This window comes from Onychomys torridus, chromosome 19 (genome assembly GCF_903995425.1).
Source record: "Onychomys torridus chromosome 19, mOncTor1.1, whole genome shotgun sequence".
Taxonomy (NCBI): domain Eukaryota; kingdom Metazoa; phylum Chordata; class Mammalia; order Rodentia; family Cricetidae; genus Onychomys; species Onychomys torridus.
Genome location: NC_050461.1, coordinates 39,150,791 through 39,156,831, shown reverse-complemented (window position 1 = coordinate 39,156,831; position 6,041 = coordinate 39,150,791). Strand labels below are relative to the sequence as shown.

Genomic DNA, 6,041 nt, shown 5'->3' with positions numbered 1-6,041 from the left:
TTGAAAGCAGTTGTTTCTTGTTCTTATTTTGAAATCCAGTGAAATAAGGAAAATACTGATAATTTCCTACATTGAATAAGTATTGATATACGTCTGTGCATATGTGCATAAAGTTTAGATTATGCTGCCATGAACATGAGAATTACGAATAGTGCAATTTTAAATTTCATTATTGGGATTTCACTTAGTTATAAACATGAATCTATTAAATTAAGTCCTTTGGTTTCTCTCAATCTTAAATCTTTACAGATTTAATAACTGAGGTAAGTTAATACATTTTTAACTTTACCATATCCCTAGCAGATAGTCAATCCAGATAACATTTTTTATGTAAGTGTAATGCTTCTTAAGTTGTCAGTCAGATTCTTCAAATCATACTAAAAAATCTTGTGAAACAATTAAATTTCCTGTTATAAAAACAAAACAAAACAAAACAAGAAACACAACTGGAGATTAGATCAACAGCCTGAGTTCAGAGTCCCCTAACTGTACCTAAGCAAATGCTGCTTTGGGTATTTTTCAGATAATTGCTTCAGTCAAGCTAATTGAAGTAAGAAGTACTCTAAAGATCAATTTCCAATCATTTCCACAATAATGGGTCCACATTCCCTCCTTCAGAATATACAAATGAAGACCAAGATGAACTTGAGAAGAGTAATAACATCTGAAGGGCAGATGCACAGAAGAATCTGCATTTCATAGATAAGTCAAACCAATGCTCACATCTTGAAAACACTTTATTTAAAGTCTGTTTACTTACACTGTGGGAAAATTAGGTTTCATCTTTCTTCTTCTTTTTATTTTATTTTTCCTGTAAGTGGAATAGCAGTGTCTTTAATACAACTCATGGTTATAATCTTTTGCCCTCTTGTCTTTGTAAAATATATGGTGTGGGACCTTGAAATCCATGATGACTATCTCTGGTAGCCTGTTTTTAAAGATTATTATTTTTTTTTTATTTTAGGAGAGATGATAGAAAAGTCTACAGTGTGAATATGTATCTTGAGAGTTTGTTGAGTTTTAATCTATATATTGTAGAATTTATTTTTATGATGTACAGTTTAGTAATTTTTAACTTAAAAGGTTGTACATTAGCCACTAGGATGACATTCTGTAATATTTCATCATCCACCTTCAAAATCTTACTGAATAACATCACCCCATTTCTCCCCACTACAGCCCAGGGAAATCATCAGTCTACATTCTGTCCCTTTGAGTTTGCCTATACTGGCTATTTCATAGGAATGGGATCATACACTCTGGTCAGCCCCATGTGAATTATTTCAGCACAATGTTTTTAAAACTCACCAATGCTCTAGTTCAAATCAATACTTCATTTCTTTTTATGACTTCATAAGATTCCATGGGGTAGATACGTGGAACCCTGTTCATTTTCTGGTTAGTTCCATAACTTTTCATCTCATCCTTTTCAGGCTTTTGTCTTTTGTGTTTTATTTCCAGACAGATCGTTGTCCAATATTTCACATCATACTTGGATTAACCAACAATATACCAAGGGAGTCTCTGCTTAAGGCTTGATTATTCCATCTTTTTACACCAATATCACACAGAATGACATATTATTAATGAGTAAAATATCTTTGAATTGTAAAGAAAGGTTTTTGTTCCAGAATCATTTTATGTGATTATTTTCTTTCCTGAAAAACTCAATGCATTTTATGTCTTCTTTCCCCTTTCCTCATTTATTTTCAATTGATTTGAACTTGGTTGAATTCACATCAGTTCACAGAGTGCAATGATGGCAGCTGTTTAGTTCATCATTTCTCATCTACTCACATCACTTCAAAAGTTTCTATTATTATTTGAATTATGTTTCTAGAAAGGATTTTATATTTCTGCAAGGTTATTTGCAGTATTTGTTCAGAATACTATAAGAGAATTACTGCCAGGTGTTGGTGGTACATGCCTTTAATCCCAGCACTTGGGAGACAGAGGCAAGCAGATCTCTGTGAGTTCAAGGCCAGCCTGGTCTACAAAGCGAGTTCCAGGAAAGGCACAAAGCTACACAGAGAAACCCTGTCTTGAAAAACCATAAAAAAACAGAGAATTACCAAAAGTAAGGTAGTTATAAAGCAAAAATACTGTCCTAACTCATTCTGGGCCCTCAAGATGTTGAAACAAGGACATGTTGCATCCTCTGGAGTGAAATTTTGTTTTTCCTTGGATCTTCCAGTCGGAGCTGTGATCAACTGTGCTCACAATTCTGTAGGAAAAAAAAAAAAAAAGCATATCATCTCTGTGAAGCAAATCCAAGGGACAGCTGAACAGACTTCTTGCTGTTGTTGTTGGCAACATGGTTATGGCCACAGTTAAGAAAAGCAGACCAGAACTAAGAAAAGAGCAGTGGTAACTTGACCACAATTTTTTTTTATTTTGAATATGATGCAGGAATCATAGTAATCAATAAAGGCAAGATAAACAGTTCCACTATAACTGGTCCAGTTGCAAAGAAGTATGCAGACTTGCGGCTTAGGATTGTATCCAATAGAGATAGTATTGCATGACACTCTAGTGTATTTGTAAGACATATTCATTAAAAAATATGTGCTCAAAAATATATATAAAAAAGCAAATATGCATTTTTGCATTTCTGGAGGATGTAGTCGGAGGTTAGGCTCATTTTTTGGTGTGGTCTGTGTCTCTGTTTTTAAAGCTACTGCCTTATTTTTGCTGCTCACATAACATGGAGAGAGGGGGAGAGAATAGAGCAGGAGAAAAGTGGAAAGAAAGAAAGTATTAGAGGATGAATGGAGGGAGGAGAGGAGTAGGAGAGGAGAGAGAAAAAAATCACATTATTTACACTAGTATTGGTTCTATGAAAGTTCCACCCTAGTGACTTTATACATCATAGAGCCTATCTTCAGATACCAATATATTAAGGATTCAGATTTCAACACATGCATTATCTGAGGAAACATAAACCTATATGCAGCATCTACTGAATACTTTCAATTCTATATTATTAGAAATATCGTGCTTCTGGTTGGAGAAATGTCTTGTTTCTGGCTGGAGGGGTGGTTTGAGGGTTAAGGGCAAGTTTATTTCCTAGTGCTCACATGGCTGCTTATAACTATTGTAACTCCAGATCCACCTGGATACAACACCATCCACTGACCTCCATGGGCAGTGCATGCATGTGGTAGAGAACCATAAGAGCAGGCAAAATTTCCATATACATAAAAACTAAAATAATATATATTACTTCTGATTTAAAATTTTTAATGATGTACACATTTGGGGAGCACCCAGGTTTAATATCTCTATTTAGATATTTCCATTTCTTTTATCCAATTCCACCTCACCTTTTCTGGTACAACATGGGATGACTTTGAAAAATGATCAGTATGAATGAATTATTGAAGACATTTTTTAAAGTCAAATTGAGCGCCACTCTTGGGAACAGCATTGATTATTTAATGTTTACCTTATAACTGCTACCAACACAAGACTCTGGTTAGTTATCAGAGGTTGTCTATAGATTGATTTTGGATCACCACGGTGGAATATAGTATAATAGTAAGAAGTTGTGATGTTAGAGGCTAATTTTCCTACACACATGCACACACCACCACCACCACCACCACCACCACCACCACCACCACCACCACCACCACCACCTCCAAATCCTGGTGTAACCTACATCTTGTTTTTGTACCCTCATAATAAAATTCTCACTTATCTCAGAATACTTGTTTACAGAATCATCCATTCAAAGTATAAATGGGCTCTGTGTGACTCTCACTGTTCTGTTCAGAAACCTGGCAGCACAGGTATCAGAAAAATGAAAGTCTTCTCATTCAGGCCCCATGGTTGCAGCACAGTCCCTCCTACCTTGTCTCAGCCTGTCATTAGACTGGACCAGTTGTGGGGAACATCACAGCCTGCTTCTGAGTTTCAAGGCCTGGCATGTGTTCTTCAGCTTTTCTCTTTGCTGAGCACTGATTGTTTCCCCCAATTCTGCTTGAGCAGTTATTGCCTCTGAAGCAGACAAGCACAGTGTGATTTTCTCCCTCTCATAAACCTGGCTGAGATGGGCCAACATGAGCAAGGTTGAGAAAAGTAAAGTTGGGGCTCTCTTTCACTATGCTTTCTTGTTCAGGACATTTATTTCTCCAATAACATACCTAAATGGCAACTAAAATCTTCTTATATGACTAAATGTGTTTTTATTGGGAGCCATTTATGTCATGGTTTTATGGAATCTGCTTTAGGTGAAATCATAAACCCATTCTATATTTTGTTTTTATTTTAAAAACTTTTGGTGAGAGATTACTAGCTTATATATTTTCTGGGTAATTGATTTTACTTACAGGTTTTCCAAACTATGCATAGGGATAATTGCAGTATTCTTCTTAATGAACATTCTTTGTGTTTAGAAAAGCTTTGTTTTATTAAAAAGCCTTTAGACACTTTGATTATTATTCCAGGATGGCCTCAAATTGATTATGTAGCCTAACCCTGGACTTAGGCTTGTAATGATACAGCTTCATATAATAGAGTTCTAGGATTACAGGTGTGTACCACCATGTCTGGCCTTATGTATTATTTGCTTGTTTTGTGAACTTTTTAAAATTGAAAATAGATTTTTCTCTCATATAATGCACCCCAACCACAGTTTCCACATCCTCCACTCCTTGTAGCTCCTCCACATCTCCCTTCTCCCCAGATCCACGCTTACTCTGTGTCGTCTTCAGAAAACAGCAGGTCCCCAAGAGATGACAGAAAGACAGACTAAAACAAGATATAATAACACAAGATGAAAGCTCCCATATTAAGGCTGGTCAAGGTAAGCCAATAGGAATAAGAGGGCCTCAAGAGCAGGCAAAAGAGTCAGAGACAGCCCCCACTCCCACTGTTAGGAGTGTCACAAGAACACCAAGCTAACAGTCATAACATATATGCAGAGGACTTGCTACACACCCATCCTGGTATAGGCTTGCTGTTCAGTCTCTGTGAGCCCATGTGAGCTCTGCTTAATTGACTCAGTGGGTGTGTGCTCTTGCTGTTCTTCATCCCCTCAGACTCCTACAGTCTTTCCTCCTACAGGAATCCTGGAGTCCAAGGGGAGGGACTCAATGGAAACCTCCAATTTTGTCTCCCTACATAATGTCTGGCTGTGGCTCTCTGTACCTGCTCATATGTGCTGCCAGAAGAAGCCTCTCTGATGACATCAGATAAAGCACCAATCTATGAGTATAGCAAGATAGCATTAGGAATCATTTCATTTATATATATATATATATATATATATATATATATATATATATATATATATAAAATTTGAAATCTTGAAAAACCAAATATGTATATATATATATATATATGTATATTTGGTTTTTCAAGACGGTTTCTCTGTGTAGTTTTGGTGCCTCTCCTGGATCTTGCTCTGTAGACCAGGCTGGCCTCGAACTCACAGAGAGCCCCTGGCTCTGCCTCCCAAGTGCTGGGATTAAAGGTGCACCACCACTGCCTGGCACCACTGATTTTTTTTTTTTAAGACCAGCCATATTTGGTTCTACCATAAGTCTCTGGGTTCTCTGGGTTATCCAGTCTCTGGTTTCTGGCCATCCAAACAGTGTCAGGCATAGGCTTTTTTTTTTTTTTTTAAGTTAAATCAGACATTGGTTGGCCATCCCCAGAAGTTCTGCTCTACCATTGCCCCAGCACATCTTGCAGACAGGATAGATTGTAGGTTGGGGTTTTGTGCCTTGATTGGCATCCAGGTTTTTCTTTCAATACTTCAGAGTACCTTCTTCAACCAAAGAGACTAGAACATAGGGGTGTAGGCTCCAAGTCTGTACCAACTCGACCTCTCTGTGTTCAATGAGCTGTGTGAATGTTGTCTTTGGCAGTGGGACCCCACTGGTTTCATAGCGCAACCTTCTCTTTCTGTATCAGCCTGGGTTGTTTAGAGATCTTCATGGGACCTCTTGATTAAACAAGCAAACAGAATGTAACTGAGTCCCACCACTGAAAGCCTTGCCATGCTACAGAAGAAGGGTAGTTCAGACTTTGTATCC

The 6,041-nt window shown here is 37.3% G+C and overlaps 1 pseudogene; it reads left to right on the top strand.

The window, feature by feature from the left end:
• The first annotated feature begins 2,130 nt into the window (after positions 1-2,130).
• LOC118570284 lies at positions 2,131-2,525 on the top strand (annotated as a pseudogene).
• The last annotated feature ends 3,516 nt before the right edge of the window (positions 2,526-6,041 follow it).